The sequence below is a fragment of the Grus americana genome, chromosome 4 (assembly GCF_028858705.1).
Source record: "Grus americana isolate bGruAme1 chromosome 4, bGruAme1.mat, whole genome shotgun sequence".
Taxonomy (NCBI): domain Eukaryota; kingdom Metazoa; phylum Chordata; class Aves; order Gruiformes; family Gruidae; genus Grus; species Grus americana.
In genome coordinates, this window is record NC_072855.1 from 47,623,796 (window position 1) to 47,644,705 (window position 20,910).

The 20,910-nt window shown below is 38.7% G+C and overlaps 1 protein-coding gene across 2 annotated transcripts in view; it reads left to right on the plus strand.

Annotated features, from left to right (window-relative positions):
• Window positions 1–20,910, plus strand: part of DCHS2 (dachsous cadherin-related 2) — a 122,862-nt gene that overhangs the window by 9,737 nt on the left and 92,215 nt on the right. The window lies entirely within an intron of this gene.

Below are 20,910 nucleotides of genomic sequence, written 5' to 3' on the forward strand. Positions count from 1 at the left end.
AGAGCCTCTGTATGTATTGTATCGGACCAATATCCCACCTAGCCCCATATCTCCTTTTTCCCATAGACGCTAAAAGCGTACGCCCCAGATGAGTGCAAGAACAGGGCAAGCATACGTGAATCTTTCCCTCATGGATTCTCGGCGTTCAACCACTTCCAGCTCAAGGACATCCTAAGCAAGATAGAGTTTCTATGGATTTGTAACCGTGAATGTATTTTTTTCTGTGAAACATACTTGGCCCTCAGCTATTCCCAAATATCATCAGCCACGGTGTTCTGTGGCAAGGGGTGTGCCGATCAGTTCCCTGCTCCACGAGGAATCGCCCCTTCGCTTTGGATACACAGAGAATGATCGGTCTCCACTACTCACGATTTCACACATCTGTTATATCACTTCTCCATCTCATTTCCAGTACTCATTCTTATTAGCTAGAAAAAAAATTAGCATTTGGCCAGCAGCTACTCTTGAACGCCAAATGCTGAAATGTGCCACTGGTAAAAACATAAAATTAAGCCTTGTTTACAAAGGTAATATAGTAGAAGAAAGTTCACATTTTGTAGAATTTGATAGAAAATAGTCTCTCAGTCTACAAAGAAAGTTTACTAATCTGTGTAAAAAGATGTGTCTTTTAGGAGGAGTAATAGATTTTTGAAAATACTACTTATAAATCACAGTTCATTCAATCAGTTCTAAGCTCTTTGAGACTCCTCTATAAGAAGCTGTACAAAATCAGAAGCTTTTAAATTTCATTGGCACTTAGTTGAAATCATTCTTCTCTGGTGAATGTTGAACTGCACAGGATTTACATCATGCCTGGAGAACATGTCCAGCAGTGGTGTATTTAGAATTGCAACAGAAGATGTGCAGCTACTTCTCATCTTTTTGTACTGAACCGCTCTCCTATATAAATTTGTATATATAATTTTTATATATATGTATATAAATGTGAAGCAGATTAAACAGTTGTATCCTAACACATACATGACCAAATGTAGTAACTGTCAGCATTTGCAGTAACTGCTAATGCACTCTAATGAAGAAGGGATGTTTGTAAGGACCTGTGTGCTGGCCAGCTATGCTTGGATGTGAAGTCTCTGCCAATTCCTCTTGATAATTGCTTGGTTAGGGCGTTCAGGGCAGATGCAGGAACTATGTACTAAAGTAGGCGGATTACTGGTGAAATTGTGCTGTGTACGAAGTCAATTCCTATTCCTCACTCAGTCCCGTTTACATCGAGTATTGTAAAGAAAGCTTTAACTAGGCTTTCTTTACGTGGGTAAACTTGACAGTACAACCCAAAGCCTCACTCTTCGTGGTAGCATCTGACAGTGAGAGGTAGCAGAACATATTTTAAGGGACAATGCTTATGTTGCAACCCTTTTTTGTGCCTATTTCCTGACTTCCACAAGCTTCCCATTGATACGTGGGTTACTCTAGATGGATCAAATCTATGGACTTTGAAATAGTGCTTTGTTTAGAACTGGGGTTTAGTTCTGTAACTGAAAGTATAGCATTAGAGACACAGCTCTAGGTTCTGTCTCTTCCTCTCCTTTGCACTAAATGAAAACAAGCATTACATTTATGCCAGACTTTACTAGCTCCATTTCCTGCTGGGTATGACTTAAAATAAAAATCAGGATACTATCATGCGTATTTACTTGTGCTCACAGGATGCACTGCTGTAAGCATAAAACTGTTGCAGCACCAATATTTGCTGTGATAAAAGCAAATGTACTAACTTCCAGCCTTGACAGATGTCTCAATCTCCTGCACTGACCTTGTGTGTTTTTGTCTCCCCTTCCCCCTCCTCGTCCCCAGCTACTTCCTTCATGCAGAGAATTAGGTTGTCATGCTTATGTCTGCTCCACTTCCACTGGCTTGTGCCTGCATCTGGTACTGCGAAAGGGGTAACAGGAAGGGCAGCTTTTTAACTAATGTCTGACTAAACATATGTGAGACAAACAACTTGTGTATGCCCTGGGTTTTTTAACAGTTATAAACAAACACATATGGTTTAATGCAGTGTCCAAGGAACTGGATGTATCTTACCAGTCAGAGGAACCGCTGGAGATGACTGCACTCAGGCTCTGGTACATTACCTTCTACATGACCATTTGTTTTCAGATGTGTAAACTCTCAATAATACAATTTTATACTGTATGTTCAGTTTTTCCTGCTATGTTTTGTAGCTGCTTTGAATTCTGAACTCATGTCCATACATACCAGAGTAATGATTTACCACAGTCTTTTCTCCCAAGTGTCCTTCTGCAGTGTGGCTGCATTGATAATAGAGCTATTGTTTGAATGAAACTATGTTTTCTCTTAGATTATTATCAGTCACAGATATATTGATATCTTTATCTCTGCTTCTGTACACAAATGGGGTTACGTATTAAACATTCTCCATAGATGTACAGACACCTAATTATTTTTACTTAGGCATACATTATTAATCTTTTGATAGGCTATTGCCTTGGACATTTATTCAGTTTGATTACTTAAGAAATTCCCAACATTTTTATTAATTAGCTAATTTTATGGATACATTTCAGTTTGGTACTTTTATCGCTATGATGTTTAATGACATTTCTGCAGGATTGATGTGCACTTACCTGGGCATGGACTCAATAAAGCATGTCCATCGTTCTCTTCTGAAATGATTTTCAATTGTCTTAAGATGCTCCCAAACAGAGGAGAATAAGCTCTTTGAGAGAAGGATTATCCCTTCGTTAATGCTTATGCTGTATGTTGTACCATGAGTGCATGCTGTATAGATAGTTTTTTTGGTGTACTATTCAAAAATATGTTCATCTCAAGAATGTATCGACTCAGAATTTAAACCTTAAAATTTGCAGTTACATTCGGGGGGAAGGGGAGCAGTAACCCGAATGTACCAACTCGGTGCTTGCTCAGTTTTCAACAGGTTGGTTCCTGTTTTAAGTGTTTTGTGTACTTCACTGTTACTCTTGCTCATGAAGACATCTAATAGAATTTGATTTTACATTGTTTTGAGAAATTAAATCACTGCAAGCACTTCAGTTTCTTGGGGCATGCTGTGCTTACACTTGTAGTTACTCTAGCGTGGCTCTGGGGTAGGTTTTCAGCACCATCAGTACCAAGGGTCAGTCGGTGTTTGGAGCCCTGTCAGCATCCAGTCTCCAGCTCATGGTGCAGAAATAGGACAGGACAAAACTTGCTCAATTTGAAGACTAGCTGTTTACCTTGGAGCACAAGATTCAGTAATGCTGGATTTGAAAAAAGACCGAAGCTGATAATTCTTGCCTGCCTTCTGCTTTCTGTAGATCTATAAGCCTGCACAAAGTAAGTGTAAAATGCTACCATATGGTAATACTATACAACAACATTGCGCCAATTGACGGCTGCACAAGTCGTGAGGCAGTTGGGAACTGGGAGGCTCTTTTCAAAAAAGCTTTTGTTGCACAAGCGTACAGGGAGCTTAGGAACATAAGCTGCAATGAAATCAGCCACAACTTGTTCTTTGGGGGGTTTTCAGGTTCTCTGGATTTTGAAAATCCCAACTAATTTAATGTGCGTCTATGGGTTTCTGAAGGGGAAAGAGAGCCCTGTATGCATGACACTTTAGGAGCAAGGGGATGAAATAAACTCCAGTACAAATGTGACCTCCTCTCCCAGAGCACAGGACTTCTCAATGTGTCATATTTTAAAACAATATGTGCTGCTATCACTAGTAATAGTAGAATAATTATTTTCCCCAAAAGTTTAATTTGAAAACAAAGTAACAACTTAGAAAATGCTTTTTCCTTTAGATTCACATTTGTATAATTTTTAAAGGATCTTAAAGCGTTTCATTCTGGTTTTAAAAAGAAAGAAGAAAGGCAAACCCCCATATATTTGGCCTCTCTTGTTTGTTTGTTTGCTTCCTTTTGTTACTATTAAAGTAAAACTCCATATCCTGGAATTTGTTTCTTCTTTTCTTTTTTTAGCTGTCTTTGAAGTTGATGTCTTTAGCAATAATTTTGGCAGTGCTGCAGCCTTATAATGATTTTGCTTTGATACCAGGCTGCTTTTGTGTTCTCTTTCCATTGAAAAAAACAAACCCCAAATCACTTAGGTTTGTAATTTGCAATTAAAGATGTAAGGTTTAAATTTTCATGGAACTAATCAATAATGACTTTTTTTTTTTAAATTTTCATTTGTGTCTGTATCTGAGGAGGGGGAAAAGACCTGAGAGTCAAAACAGACTTTTTTGAAAGGCCGACTGCTTTTAATTTTCAGAAATGTTTGTCTGAAGGGAGGACCCCAGCCAATATTTGGGAGTTAGACCAGAACATATGTTACATTTCCAGAACCCTGCGGTTATGGGACACAAGTTATCCTGCAGTTTCTAAAATTCTGTTGTTGAAACGCCATGTTGAAAAACATTTATGTTTCCTGGGAGATTTTTGATGTGTATTGTATCTTATTGGAGGCCACTCTAAGTGTACTTTTTGAGACTTTGATTTTATGCTATGGCATTATTCTTACTAATTGCTCATAATGGAAACCATGTTTTAGGCCTATGAGCACGTACTAAATCATGGCTATTTTTTCTAGAAGGTGTGGATGAAAGTTAGAAACATTGCCAGGGATTATCAGGTGCAAATCTCAGTACCCATCATCTCCAAGGGCTCCCAGTGACTACACCTCCCCTCGCCCACCCCACATTTCTGGGAAGCGGAGCAGAACTGCTGCGCTGTCTGAAGTGCATGGGCAGGCAGGTGTTTTCATCAAGTTTCTGGCTCTAGCTGGACAACCGAACTTCTCTGCCCCATCACTTGTACTCAGTAATTTCCAAATGGGAGCTGACAAGTTATTTGTGCAAGAATGTTAATACTTAAGTGGTAATATCTCACCTAAATACATTGGGTTTTCCATTGGTTGCTTTACTAAATCCAGATCAACTTGTGTGTCTAGAAAAATCCATTACTGAAAGGAGACTGAGGTACTTGGTTTTATTTTATCATCTTTTCTATATTCTCTTTATTCTTTGAAACTTGTTCTAAAATTTGTATCTGTTTAGGTCAGGCTGATAGGATAGTAGTGCCCACAGTTAGTTGTTCTTTTCTAACTGTAGTCCCTCCATTTGGTATTTTCAAGAGACATGGTTTCGTTAAGATCTAGAATGGTTATAGCTGCAAGCTTGTAGTTCTTTAATAATTCTAGGTCGGGTCCTCCCACTTTGAATGCCATTTGAATTTTAACTTTAAGATGCATAGCTTCCACTCCTGTGTTCTCACTCTAGTTACAATGGCCATGATCATTGCTGATGGCAGAAGTGAGGAAGGTACTCCTTCGGCTCTAGCACAACGGCCGATTTTAACAGCGTGCTATCTTTTCATTTTAGCACACCCATTTCTGCTTATTCTCTTCTGTTCGTGAGTACCTATATATTTTTATCATGATTGACTAAAGTCCCAGACTTCTCTCATATCCAAGCCCCTTTTTTTATTTGTCTTTGTTAACTGTTCATTTTTAACATTATGTATTTATCACTTAAAAACTCTGAGATACAGATTAACTGTTGTTTATTCCCCTGTTTAATTTAAGCTTGTTATAATTACATGGTCTGAAGTATTCATGTCCAATGGCTTTATTATTTTCGTTGATTTGTGTGTCTCTGAGAAGTTAAAGCTCCTCGTAAAGAAATGATTCTTGTTGATACTCTTTCTCCAAGAGCATTATAATTCTCTCTGTATATCTTCAGATCTAACCCTGGGGCCGAGGAGGCCGATAGCAGATACTCAGCTTTATTCCATGTGATGCTGGGGAAAAAATCCACCAAACAACATATCCTTTGAGCATTAACTCAGCAGTTTACAGCTGTTAAAATCTCATCTTGCTCTGAGGATGAACCATCTATGTTTCTCTTGGCTCATAGACTTGCATGTCAATTCGTTCTGGGTTTGTTTTTTTAATAACATATAGGTTAACTGGGGTTGCTAATAGAGTTCCTCCTCTGGTGGGACATTTCACTGGCTGATGTGTTAGGGATTTATTGCATTGGGCCATTGATTCTCTAAGCCCCTGGAATCTGGATCTCTGTGGGGTCTCTAGGCACCTTCTGGAGACACCACAAATCTTTCAAGTCACTGTTTATCTGTTTGATACAAATTTCCATTCCGTACCAAACCGTGATCTAAAAACAAATTTTGCAGTGAGTGAGTGGGGAAAAGGAGAGTAAGGCATTTCAGGGAAGAGGTTTCTTTTGAAGTAGCCGATGTTGCAAACCAAAGAGGACATGCTGATAAAGTGATAGGCAGGCTGGCTTATTTTTGTTTCTTGCTTGAAGAAGGTCCATTTCCAGAGCTAGATGTTAAGCTGATAGCCCCATTTAATACCATATACATCTAGAACACTTTCTTCTCTTTAAGTATCTGCATGCTTTTTCCCAAGTATACAGTAATCTGTCCATTCAAGATTCTTGTCATATTCTTTGGCAAAAATAAAATGGTAGTGTTGCTTCTCCTTTAAGAGATAATGAAAATGGTATTCAATCAGATACAGAAGAATAAGTTGAACTCTAGTTATTTGGATAATCTTGTTTAAAATATGAACGTCAAGAACACTTTTTTGCATATAACTCCTCTCAAATTACTCAGCTTGCTAGAATAGTACACGTCCTCCTCATATATGCAGTCATTGTAGACCTTCTTGCAAACTGTAATGTAGTACATAGATTTAGATATTGGGAACTTCGTGTGTTTTTATGACAGTTCCAGGAGGATTTTATGTCTTCAGAGAGTTAATAGGCTGTTAGCATACCAGTCTCTTCTAGCTGTGGGCAGCATCAATAGTATGGATAATCTTTATGTGATTAATTATTCAAAAACTTAAAATACAAACATTAATTTGGTAGAGCCATCTTTAATTTGTTCTTTCAATCTATGTGTTTTGGGGGAATTTGTCAATTTTCAGTAACTCCAGCACGACCAGTCAGAAGTTCTTTTAGGTGAATTTTTTTTGATCATCAGTAAGCTTTTGACATTTAGACCAGCAGCACAGAATAAGTAGTAGCAGGATTAAGCTGTTACCGGTATCTTCTCTGGTTCACATTCCCAGAGCTGTGGCTTCTGTTAGCTCTTTTATCACGCTTATTCTGGTTCAGTGCTTCAGATCTTACCCTGCCTTGTCTGAGCTGAAAAATTAATACAGGCTTTCAGTTAGAATGAACCTGAAATTTATTTTATTGCTTTTTTCTATTTCAAATTAAATATGAAATTAACAAGGTGTTGCAGGCTGAATGAAACATTGACATTCTTTGAAAAGAAAGCCATTTTTTTTGATCCTTCATGGAAAGCAAAGAAATTAATAAAGTAAATGTTCTTTCTTTTTCTGATAGCTCAGTTGTTAATTCCCTCATACAGGGACTAAGGCAGAAATCAAGCTCTCATTTCCCATTTTCTAGAAGGGGGTGTGTGATATCTGTAAGTCAAGGCTTTTCCTGATCATTAATAACAGACACAATTCAGACTATATTTTCCACAATCACAGCTGTAGGCTTGTGCTTGGAAAGCATTTCTAGTCTTGAAGGTGTTCTTAATCATTGTGATATTATTCTGGTGAGACCCTGTAGCATGCCAGGATATTTCCCAGGGAACTGATGATAAGAAAACCAGACCATGGAATTCATCCTGCGGAAAGAGGACCTAAGAAATGAAAGTTGAAAGAGAAAGAGAAGTCCTGGACAGTAAAGCAAGGTTCTCTTTCATGAAGGAGAGGTTACTGTGAAATTTCAGTTTTCTTTCTTTGTACTCCCACTCTGTCACTGCTGGTGGTTTATTTTCCCCAAGGGCCTCTTTAATACCGAAAGCCTGACTTAATTACCTTGAATTAATTAGTTCAATATGAAAGGGAGGACACCGAATATCAGTGGTTGACTTGGGAGGAACCTGCAGTGAAGCTGTAGAAAAGGCATAAAAATGTGAAAGTCTTGAGGAAGGCTTCTGCAGGAGCACTTGTTGGGAATGGTAACAAGTTACTTTGGAGCCTAATTGCTTTGTCCAGGTATTAACAATCTCAATGCAGCCTCAGCTGCATTCACTGTAGTGGGATGTAACACTTTAGGCAGTTAATTACCTAATAGATTTAATTTCTGCAGGAGAGATTATTAATGTATTCATTCCCATTCCCTAGAAATTTCACCTGTTCAGCATTTAATGTACCCCTTGCCTTTGCTTGCCACTTAGTGCAGTATTATATCACTGACCTCTGTGTTATGGGATAGCGTTTCTTTGGTTAGTATGTGTTGTGAGCAGGAAACATGGATTACTGGAAACTTAAACTTCCGTATTGCAATTAAATCCTCAGTAAGTTTAGATAGTGTCCTGAATGTCTGTTGATCACAAAGCTTTGCATTTTGGTAGTTGTATGTGGGAAAAGTTGGAAGTAATTTCAGGTACTTCTAAGTCTCTCAGACTGTATTTTCCTTTGACAAGGATTGTATTTTAGTGAACTCTGCTTAACTAGAGTTCATGCTGTTGTTCCCTGTGATTAGAAATGGATGGGTTTAAGAAGTTAGCAGATGATGTCCTTGTCATCTTCTTGTCTTTATTTAGCCATTTTGATAGCATCTGAAAGGTATTAAGACACTGAGAAGTGGTAAGTGCATGCCTGCTTTAAAATCCCCAGGTTAGGCTACAGAGATCATTAGGACCATGTGTTACAGTTAGCCTGCTACCGCATGGAAGTGGTCAAGTATTTTGCCATTCACAAGCTTTATTATTTGATTGGAAAATTCCCCTTTACATATAGGTGTCAGGTTGTAGTGAGCCTGCACAGCAAAAGTTAGGTGTTTTTTTACATTGTATTAGAGGTGGTACCTAGAAAATGTCTAGAAGTCCAGCAGATATTTGAAACAGATCTTTTGGTGAATTTTAGGCATCAATATTTTCCATAGGAATTGTGCAAAAAGATACACTGATTTTTCTTTATGACACTGATGCTTGTAATAATGGAAATTAATAATTAGTTGCCTTTCCCCCTCCTACCTATGCCAGAGTCCAGCTCTGACCCATATCTAGCCTTGTGTAAAGCTTTTTGCCTCTAAATCCCGCAATGCAGAACATGGAGCATGCCCAGGTTACTTTTCTGCAGTTGTGCTTTCAGGTAAGCCAGTGTTACTAAGCAGTGAGCGGGATGATTGATAGTGCTTAAATTGGAATGGGAGGGAGAGTTCTTTGCTCCCAGTCCTCTACACAAACTACAAAAACTAATCTTGTTTCTTCTGTATTTTTAATATTTTATCAAGGTATGTAGTATTTCCACCCTTTGACCATGTGACTAGTTTATTTTTCTTATTTGATTTGTATGTAGTATTTCCACCCTTTGACCATGTGACTAGTTTATTTTTCTTATTTGATTTGCAATTAAAGCTGTATTACATCTGCCTTGTACATTCTGTCTGGACGGATACTTTCCTTCCAAAGTCACTCATACAAAATGCACGTATTGCTGCACTGTGCTTTATGCCATGAAGCTCTTCATGTTGTAAGCAATAGCATAGTAAACTGACAGATATATGAACTGTGAAGACTGACTTTTATAGAATAACATTTCCAAGTATAGAAAGAGACCTCAGTTACGTGGGGTTTCTTTCTAGTTGTTCATGTTAAACTTTTGTATTATAATATTCATCAGCTCAATAGAATTATGTTAGAATTTTTCATAGCATGAGCCAGACTGGTGACTTGTTCTGTGTGCTGCTAAAAAACTTGCTTATGTGAAAAACGTGCTTTTAATAATACAGATGGCAGTAGATTATTGAAGAAGCTTTTATGTTTGTCAGCAATATTTGCATTTTCATGCTTTAACAGTCAGAAACACTTAATAACATCAACGTGACAAATGCAGAACATTTAGTCCTGTCATGATGCATTTTTGGTGTGTGGCAGGGTTTCTCTTTTTCTAATTAAGTCAACCAAAGACCCTGTTTTGTTTTTTCTTGTCTTTCTGTAGCGTGGTTGGTAAGTCTCAAACAGTCTTACCCAAGATAGCAGTCTATTTCATTTCTGCAGAGAATTACTGACATGCATTGGCAAACTTTTCCAAACATCTAAGCTTAGTCTATTAACCATCATACTTCTCTGGTTCTGTCAATGTTGTTGTATTTTTATATCAAAAGATATATTTTTCTCCTGTATTCCTGTCAATGAAGATTCTTTACTTCTTGTTCAGTAATTGCAGAGTTTAGTATGTAGTCCTATTTCTGAATGCCTTGTCCATTCGAGCTGAAAGCTTTATTTGGTAAAAATGGGGTGAAAATAAGCACTCAGGGATGGTTTCTTAGCCATTTGTTCCTCTTGCTGCTGCTGTTCTTCATTTTCCCTTTTAGTACTGTCTGATTTGAAAAGAGAGTGTCTTATGTTGAAGCTGTTGATTGCTCTCATTGGGCAATGGTGTCCAAAGTTTCAGAGTAAAAGAAAAACCTCTCTTCCAGTCTAGTCCTGTATTAAGCCCCTGAAAATGGCCAGTAACCAGGGCTTTACTGAGACATTGAAGTACTGCCTGTAATGACATAGTCATCTAGCCTGTAAGTATGAAGAGGAAGATCAGTTCTAATTTTATCACTATTGGTTCTCTGATGTACATTGTAATAATACTATTCATGTTTGTTTAGATATAGCTTTGTACAGTGTACTTCTGTACCAATTTAAGCTGTCTCATTGACTACAGTGGTATTGGCCGTGAAGAACAGCAAAATTCAACATTCTTGGCTCTGCCATTTAGATTTCCATTTGTTTCTGGAATTTGAAAGCACTATTTTGATTAGTATTACACTATAAATTCCTTATAATTGTAAGTAATTCTTCTAAGGTTTTCTACTTTATCATTTTTGCTATTGTGAATTTTTCTCTACATTTCTGTGATATTGTGAAGAGAGTTACTCTGAACTTTCTGACTCATTGCAGCCTGTCTTTAGATGCATCTATATATGAAGAGCAGCTTGATTTCACTGAGTCAAAGGATGTTTAACATAAGAATCAAAGTTTGAATTCTTTGATAGCAGTATTTCAGCAGGGCTTTAAAAACTTTGCGAGATTATTTTAGTTGACAGTAACTGTCAAATTTCCAGGTGTCCTTATTGCAGAAAAATTCCACGCCAGCTGTGTAGATTGCCTATGTATCTCACAGATACAGTTTGTCAACAACTGTCCTAAAACAAATTTAAACCCACACATTTTATACCTTCAGAATGACCATGGGTAGTATTTTATTACAGAATGAAAACTGCTTTCTTCCGGAGCTGAGCAGCTGTAGTGTGTCCAACTGAGGAGCTCCAGAACCAACAGGTCAGGTCCTATCGTGAAAAAGAAACCAACCGCCCACTTTTCTTTGTAAAACAGGATACTGACTCCTCACTGTGAAATCAGGGCTCAAAGGAGAATGAGAAATTTAACAGCTGCTTTTAGTTTCTCTCGAGAAGGCTCACATGCTTCCACGAGGCTTGTGTTCCTTGTCCTTAGGCAGCAAGAAACCTGATTGCTTGAAAATACTCTCATTCCTTCCACTTGCGTGGATATTATTCTCTGTGCCTGGGTGATGACTGTTTCCATGGCTGCTTATCCTCAGCTCTGACTGTAGAGGTTGGGTAGATGTCTAGGTGCCAGTAAACTTGTTTTCACAAGCAGCTTTGTTCTTGAGGCTACGTGACAAAAACAAATGTGGATTTCTTGAGGGGAAGAAAACTCCAGAGGGCAGAACTCGAAATAAACCATAAAGAGTATTTTTTCTACGCTGGTGCTAGATGTGTGGCAGATGCAGTTACAGTAAGGAAGGAATTGTGCATGTATTAGTTTCTGGGACTAAAGCAGCCAGTGTAGCTGACCTGCTGCTTCTCCGGAGTAGGAAGTCTTTATGGAATGTGACAGAGCTCCGGTGCCACCTCCTTATTCAGACCCTGGGACTGGAAGCTTGGCACTGCCAGCTGATACACGCAAAGAAGTGTAAAATGAGGCACTACTGTGTAACATTGATGACTGGAGAAGGAGCACGTTAAGTCTAATTTATAAAACTTGTCAATGTACTGGGGTTTTGTTAGTGTAAGAAAAATATCTCTATTTTTCCTAAGCATGTTAAGTAACAATACTATAAAAATACTGTTTTCATAATACCTCCTTGTGAGAGTTTCATTTAGTAGTTACATAAATGCTTAGCTTATTGAAATGGCCATATGGAAAAGATGCGCTTCTAACCTTCTGTGTAGTGAAGTAATATCTTAACAAGCTTTAAGATCTCCTCATCAACTATGTTCAATGTATTTTGAAAACGAAGGGGGTTTTTACGTCTGTCAGTAAGAACACATGAATTTCATAGGTAGATAGAGTAGGATAAATAGTGTGGAAAATGTGAGAATTCTCTTCCACCTCTTCAACATTGTGTCAGATCTCCTTCTTCCTATAATAGATGTCAGCAACATCTTTTCTTTAAGCCCAAATAACAGTAATTCTTTCTTTGGCTGTAATTCTCCTTCAGTGATTCTGTTCTTTCCTTTCCCTCTCCTTGTTTACATCCCTGAGTGTCCCTCAGACTCTGCAGAATCTGCCAGTCCTTCTGGGAGCCTCCATCCTTGCAATGTGGGACCTGACTGAACCACAGCTGTAGATTCTTCCTGCTGAACGGCCACTTCAGTGTTCGTTGCTTTGTTGAGAAAATGGGAAGTTCTGTAATCATCTGGAAGGAATTTAATTTTGTTCAAGGGAAGGACTTACACATCTGTCTCTCTCAGAAACTAGTGGTGCCTTTGGCCATGGTGCTTGTTTGCCTAAGAGAACGCAGATATGTTTCTTTTGCCTTTCTTTTGATGGTGCTGACCAAATACTACTTACTTGGAGGGGAGGGAAGATTTTGTTTTAGCTGTTACTGTCAGAACAGTAGTTTAAGGAAATGGGGTTTGCCTTCTGTTTTGATAAAGCTAAGGTTTGTTGTTGTCCTCATCCCCTTGTCACCAAATACAGGATAATAAAGTCTCCAATACTCTGTTTTAGTATTAGAAAGCAGCATACATTTTCCAAGAAGTCTCTGCCTCTCCACCTGTCTACTACATTTACATAATGTTGGCATTGCAAAACTACACTACGCATGCGTGGGGGTCTCGGGTGGTCGTCAGTGGTCATTTGGGGAGTTAGCCCCCCACTCCTTTTTCCCTTTTATGGTCTTGAGGACAGTTTCATCTCCTTGGATGTTTCCCAACTCTGTTGTCCGGCCAAGCTGTTTTTCCTTATCAACCCTCTTTGGGCAATCCTGCCAGGATGTTTCTGTTCTCAAGGTTAGGATATCTTCTCCATACACATTAATTACTCATAGGCCTTGTTAAATTCAAAGCTAATCACTGTTTGGTAAAAGAATTTCTCAACACCTTCTGGAAATGATCTCCAAATTTTTTGTGCCCATCATGGGGAAAAAGTGTTTGAACATGTAACTTGAAACTGATGGTTCTGTCACTTCAGAAAAGCAGTTTCTCCCGTAGGCGAGCCATTTCCAATGAAGAGATCTAAGAATAAGAGTCTTGAATTTGACCTTGAATTTAATGGAGAGTTAAATTAGACAAAGGAGAACAAACTGAGAGATGTGCTGAGTGACTGTGGCCGCTAAGCAGCTGCCTTGCCGTCTCTCAATCTGGTTGAAGCCTTTGCAGGATTCGAAGCCACGGTGTGTTCAGTTATCTGGTCTGTTGCAGTCAAAGTTGTGAGGTCTAAAGGTGAAAAAACTTGTGATCATTGTGACTGAGTCTAACCATGACAGCAATGGGACCCTCTGAGCTGCTCTGGCCTTCTGACTGTATGGGAAGAATGATATATTCAGATGAATATCATAAAAGGTAGCCTGATATTCTGTAGGGAGATTACATTTGATATGGATGATACTTGAAAGGTGGTAGGGTTTAACTGCTCTTCTTTTTTGCCAGCACCACCTTAGGATTGCTAGGGTTCAGCCAGCTGTCTAGTATCCACGTGTATATTGTAGTCACATCTTGGATACCTAGGAAGTAGTGCACTTACATTTGATAGCAGAGAAGGATGTTAGCCATTATATTTAATTTTTCCCCGGTGGTTTTGTGGAGAGGAAAAGCAGGGACATTTTACGATTTTCTGAAAAGAGCTCTGAAACCAGTTCAGCACAAGCCCCGTAACTCCTGCGAGGTGTTTATGGCAGTAACATCCCCAGCCGGCAGGAATCCCGCTTCTTGGCACTTCCTGCGTAGACTTGGAGTCAATTCTTGTCAAGTGTCTTATTTGGCTTCCTCAAGAATTGGGAGGTTATATTGCAGATGGTAAGTAAATAGAGGAGTCGAATAAACAGGGAACTGAATACGGTGTGCTTCAAAGGAGACCCTTCTCAAAAGAGTTTTAAAAGGGAATATGACATAACTGAAAAACAGGAATTTAAATTTGTTCTTCTCCTACAAACCTAGATTGTTAGGAACAGCTTTGTAGCATGTTAATAATGAATATTCTTACTCTTTACTCCTTCTTAGCCTTCAGGAATGGGACTGAATGTCTCGGGCTGGTTACTGCTGCTTCATTTATTTTTGTCACAGGAACCACGGTGAAAGAAACTGCTCCTTTTGGCAGCCAAGCAAAAAAAAAAGTCCAAAAGCATACAGATAGTGAAACCTCTGCACTAAAAGTGTGTTCTTTTGTGGTTGGTGCTGATACATACCAACAGGAACTTGTCCTGCCAGAGGACAGAAGGGTTTTCATTTTGCCAGTGCTGTTAGTTTGGGGCTTTTATGGGAACCAAATGTATGTTAAGGAAATACTTGAGAGTTTCCCACAAAATTCATAAAGTCTCATTACGCTTGTTTACATTAAAAGGTCCAAATGCAGTTGTTCACATGACATTATCTGGTCACACACAAAATGACTGCTGTGTGACCTTTCAAATTTGATAAAAGTAGTATGTAATTGTGGACAGGTTAACCCAATAGACAAAATAATAATAGTTACTTTACTGAGTGCTTAAAGCCCGAAAAAGAGAGAAAATAGATCTGTTTAGATATTACCCAGCCAAAGAAAATAAGGACCGAGACCTCAACAGTAGCTGAGATCTATGGGATTCTGACGCTCACTGAAAAAAAAAGGCTTATATCAACTATATACTAGCTTAAAATTAATTCAACATTTGTAACTTTACATCTATTTTGTAACTGTATTTATGTGTTTAAGCATGTTAATGTGAGACAGCTGCTACAGCTTCGTACAGAGATGAAGTCCACATGATGAGCCGTTTTTGCATGCAATAGAGAGGATCTAGTACTATTCATACTTTAAAGTGTTGTAGAAAAATGCTGTTTCACCGCAGAACTTTGTCTTGGCACTAAGCAAGCAGTAAGTTGTATCTTGCTGCAGGTTTTTCTGATTTCCACTGGTTCAGAGTTCAAAACTGTAGATGCTTGTTATCTGCAAACCAGCAGAAACAGCTTAGTTTCCTAACAGCTATGGGTAACACATGTGAAGATGAGAAGCTTTTAAAGATTACAAGGGTGTCTATCAATGACCAGTATACCTGTGGATGAAGTCAGATGATCTTTGCAGTTATCATTAGTAGTGCTAATTCCTCAAAGAATGCAGAGAAGCTGCGTGTAAAATAAAGCAGACGTTCTGCACACTCACCACAGGATTTGTTCACTAAAGATTGTTCAGTTGATTTTTTGAGTTGTCGTTTGCTGTCATGTAATTCTTGCTTTTGGAATTAATGAGTTTGTTTTCAAGGTGAGATCACTCTGACAGACACACTTATATGATGAGTATTCATTAAGGTTTTAATTCTTCTGTTAAGTTCTGTACTAATTTACTTGCTCGAAGAGGCTTTGATCGGCTGTATTGTGCAACAAGAGACCTTTCTCACTTCAGTCATGACATTATCCCATTCAGTATTGACACACCCCCTCTGCTTTTATTGCTGGAAGTCCAGAAATAACTAACCATAGAAGTGAGTTTTAGAAGGGGAGTTTTTACACTTAATGCATGAATCCTACAATTTGTTTACTTCCTGAAAAGCATTTTTTTCCCCGTTGTGTTCCATATTTGGGCACTGGTGGCCTGAGTTATGGGCAGGGCTCTTTGTCTGTAGTATTATCATCCATAGCAGCACTCACGTCTGCCTGGAAGCAGAGGGCTCTCATGAAGTTGTAGTTCCTGGCTTCCCATAATTTGTCTTTATCCCTTTATTTTGCAAAATATCGTCAATACTTAGTAGTAATTTATTTTCATTATCTTTGGGAAAGTTACCTTGATGTGATTGATTTGAGCACAGGTATCAGATGAATACATGCCAGCATGACATTGCTCACACTTTATCACTGATAGATACTATTGCTATGGAGTGATGTTATTCTCCATGCTCGGTGGAAAATGAGCCTTGATAAAGGCTCCTTTTCCTTTAAATGCTAAGGTGATGACATTATAAAGCTAATGATCATTTTTCTGAAATTTCCCACTCTATTGCTATCATATTAAAAATAGTGGAATTTTTGCAAGGGGAAAGATTATTAAAGGAGGGTAAATATACCATGGCACAGTTTGTTTTAAATTTTGTATTAAATATATTTTTATTAATTCCATAATAACCAAGAAATTATATAAGACTGTTTATTTGCAAAAAAAATTGTAGTTAAAGAATTTTGAAACACTGAAGATGCAATTCTCCTGTAATTTAAGGAGTCATTGAGACTGGAGGGAAGCCAGAGCAACTAGTAGTTATTTTTCATCATGTTATAGATTAGATGGCAGGACAGAAAGGAGACACTTGCAGGGAGGAAAATGATGCTGAGAAAGAGACCTTTTTCTGCATGCTGGCCTGCATAAAGGGCTTTTCTTTTGTCTGGAACCCACAGGTGGTGACAGTGGGTTAGTTTCAAAATGTGTTGGAGTGCAGTCATGGGTCAGTTCAAATTAGTCCCTCGGGATTTCATACCGTAATAGAGAATACTGCCTACGCTGGGAAATGAGTTTTGACATACATTTTACAAATGCCTTTGTGCGCTACCGTGATACTGTTATTAAAATCCTGAATTCCTCGTGCCGCAGAACAGTAGGAATTCACAGCAATGTTGCCTTGGTTTTTTTTTTATCTTCAGCACAGAATCTATCATGTTGTTTTTATCATTTTGTCTCTGTAATACAATTTTATGTTCATTTTATAGTGAAATTCTTTCCTGCCCTTTCTTAGAATTGGGTGGAAAAAAACTTTAACTGTATTTCTTTCCTATCCTGTCTCACGGCTTTAGAAAATGTTTTTATTTTTTCTCTTCAGAGAGTTTCTGTGGTTTTCTTTCTGTCCTTTCTTTGGTCTCAGCCTGTACTTCCTTTGCTGATTTGCATATTGTGTACTTTAAAAGGTATTGGCATGTGGCCATATATTTACAAAACAAATATTAACTTGAATTTGCTCTTGGGATTTTGAGTTTGGTGTGTGTGTGGAACTGCGCATCTTCCTGGAAAAGCTGTGGCAAGCAAGAGCAATCCGTAATGCTGGTGTCAATGTCTTTACATGAAAGCTCGTTCTTCCTCCCTTCAATTGTTGTGGTTCTTTACGCACTACCAAAATTTGAATGGAATTTGCCCTTTTGACTTGTTCAATTTACTCTAGAAAGAAACTTTAAAGCAAAAGACTAGTGTAATTAATTTAGGTTACTAAACTTTCTTTTTCTCTTGAACTGGAGAGGCTTCTTCCCCTCCCCCCACTAGCAGGCTGAGATGGAGGAACCATAATGACTTCAGAAAGAGTATTTTTTTGGCTCTGAAATTATCTTGGAAATTGATGTTATTTTTTATGAATGGGTGAATTACTCTAATTTGGTGGAAATGGATCTTTACGGGATCAGAATAGACAGACCTTTGCATTATGGGCTGTGAAAAGCCTGCTGCTGTAGCCAGTATGGTATTAGTATTGAGGGCACTTGGTACCTGTGATATCTGTCTGTTGCTTTCTCTGAAGGCTAAAGACCTGCATTTCTCTGATCATCTCATTTTCAGTTTTGTGCTGAGTTTCCCCTTTGCTCCTTTTCTGCTTTTGTACTGAAACTGCACAGCACTGTTTCATAGTGCTCAGTCCATGGGTTGATATTCTCATAGCTTGTATTCATTATCACTAATCATAATAATGCAAGTCTTGGTCTGTCCCACAAAGTATGGCTAAGCAGTTCCTGATTTTGATGGATTCCCTACCTTCTTAAGCAGTGCCTATAGAAGATGCCTTTGGAACTTAGTGGAAATGAAGTACTCCTTTACAGAAAAGAAGGTAAAATACCACTGGATTTAGTAGAGGATCAGTTTGCAGTTCCAGCTTTTTGAACTGCCGTATAGAATGGATTTTTATAATTGTATAGGAAATTATATAAGAAATTAGAAAATAACTTGGAAAAAAACCCCTGATTTTTGTTGCATTCTATAGTTATGATCTCATTCTAGATTTTATTCTGAAAATAAAAGGAAACATTATTTTAGCTACTCTTTAGTCATATCTTTCCAGGCCAAGTATAGTATGACATGTGTGCTGTGATCCTGCTATGACACAGCAGGGGTGGGAGCCATTGGTGACCCAAAAATCCCACTGTTACTCTTAGGACGAGACAACTGAGCCTTCTCACCATTGTTTCTAATTAGAAGGAAGGAAAATCCAGTTCGTTACTGAACAGATGAACTGGCTTTCAGTACTTGCCTGTATTGTCATCCTTTCTAACTGCAGTAACATATGACACATGGTGCTCCAGCAGATTTAAACTTGTCAGGCTGTTCATGAATGACTGTGTGTGTACGGAGCACTAGTGTTGTCACTGGGAATTGCGCAGCCCGTGTTATGAACTCTTACTCTTTAACCAGTGTGGCTAACCATGGAGAAATAAACCAAGTCCTGCAGAGGAGAAGCAGGTGAAAGGGAGAAGGCTGCAGGAAACGAGACCGTGATATTGGCGTTGGACAAGTGACAGCAGAACCAGGAGATGATGTGAAGGGTCTTTTAAGGATTAGTTATCTTTAAGTAACAAATCTGTCTCCTTTGGCTTTACTGGAGACTGCTTAAATAGTTTGCAGGAGTGGATACAGTCAACTTCCGTTAGCTGTAATTGTGCATTCCTAGCACAACTGTGCAAAATCTCTGGACGCTTCCTTGCCTTAATTTGTCAGCTTGGATTTTATATTACAAAGTATAGTAGTAGTAGTGCATGATGAAGCAGTGCATTTATTTGCCTGATATTTTCTCCTGATAGTGGCAATCTTTTGTGAGTAAAGAATACCACAGCTTCTTGTGGACAGTATAATTGTCACTAGCGAGAGAAAATAAATGTAAACCTTACTGTTCCATGTTACAGTGTCTTTGGAGGCTGCCTCTTTAGCAGATGGAGAATGCATTGCAGCTTCAAAGAAAGTTTTGCCCCCCAATGAGAACACAAAGTATCATTTTTGTTTTGCTTTCTATAAATCTCTACCTTGCTTACAAACCTTTTTGAGCATATTGCACCGCCTAGCAGATAATTATTATAATCAAGTACTTGGTAAGCATCCCCTGCTGTGTGGCAGTCCTGTTTAGCTCAGCTGCTGTCAAGGAGGAGCAGTTTCTTTTTTTTCCATGTAGGCTATTTATGAGTGTGTGTTAATGGTAAAGTAGCTCTACCAAGAATTATTAAAGACAGCTCACTATTCATGAGGTTTGGCTGCTACTTACATGGTCACTGTGTTCAATTATTTCTAGATGCACTTCCAATCCATTCTGCACTCACTTCAAAACACACTCATTTTATATCGTTCCACCTGTGCTCCTGGTGCATGCAACGTGCATGACATTGCCAGATGTATGTTCAGGCTGGGCTGCCGCTGGAGCGTTCGGTTACAGATGTGAATGCAGCTCAAATGACAAGAGTTGTGATTCTTAATGGCGCACAGAGCATGGTGGTTATGTGGGGATCATGTTTCTGTTTCCTGTCACAAAAACCTGCATCTGCAGAACACGTCAGTTGACTGCTAAAGTGTGCAGACTTCTCTGATTCTCTAAGTGTGCGTGTGTGGAGCTGGTGGGTCAGATGGACTACGCTTACTTTGTGGTAGAGCAGGTGCTTTCTCACCAAACTCCATCACTCTCAGCATAATTTATTCTTTCATAAATTTCTGAAGCATCACCTTAGAAGAAGGATAATTTAAAAGTGTTATTTTCTTGCTTTTTTCCTGTTAAGATTGCTATCCTCTCTTTTCATTCTTAGTTTTCACCTCTTTCTGAAAAGTCTAGTTCCTTGCTGGTAGCACACATGTATATTCATGGTGGTTTGGGTTTTTTTCCCCCCTTGGAACTGACTTTTTTTTTTTTAAAATGGCAATTTGTAATTTTAACTTTTGCAGTTAAGACACTGGGTTTCCTCCAACTGGGGCCTTCTTCCCCTCCCCCCCATCTCTTCTCTGCTGGAGTTAATTTGAGCTGCAGAGGTGTCATCCTTGCTTTAGGCCACGTGTTCTTCCATTATTCCCTAATGTCAATTTGTATTCTTTAGCCTTTCTGTCAGTTGATTTTAGTCCTGCTCCATGCATCATTATTGTGTCCTACCTTTAAATCTGCACACTGAATGCTTCTAGCAGTACAGTAAATGGTGTATTTCCAAATTTGAAAAATCTGCCAATTAAGAAAGTTCCATACTTAATGGTGAAGTGAATCTAAAAGTCAGATGTTGTTGTGGAGGTATGCCACAGCAGCGTCTGATGCCAGCTTCCCGGATGATAAAGATCTGAAAAAGCAGAGCAACCAGCTCCATCTTCCTTCTTGGCAGAGGACTCTGGCACATTGACTGGGGTCTCTCCTTTAAGAGATCACTTCATTCCTTTTTACCTTCCATGAGTGAGTGATCATTAGCAATGACTAGTTACTAGCCATTATCAGTGTTCCCACAGGCTGAGGAGACCTTAC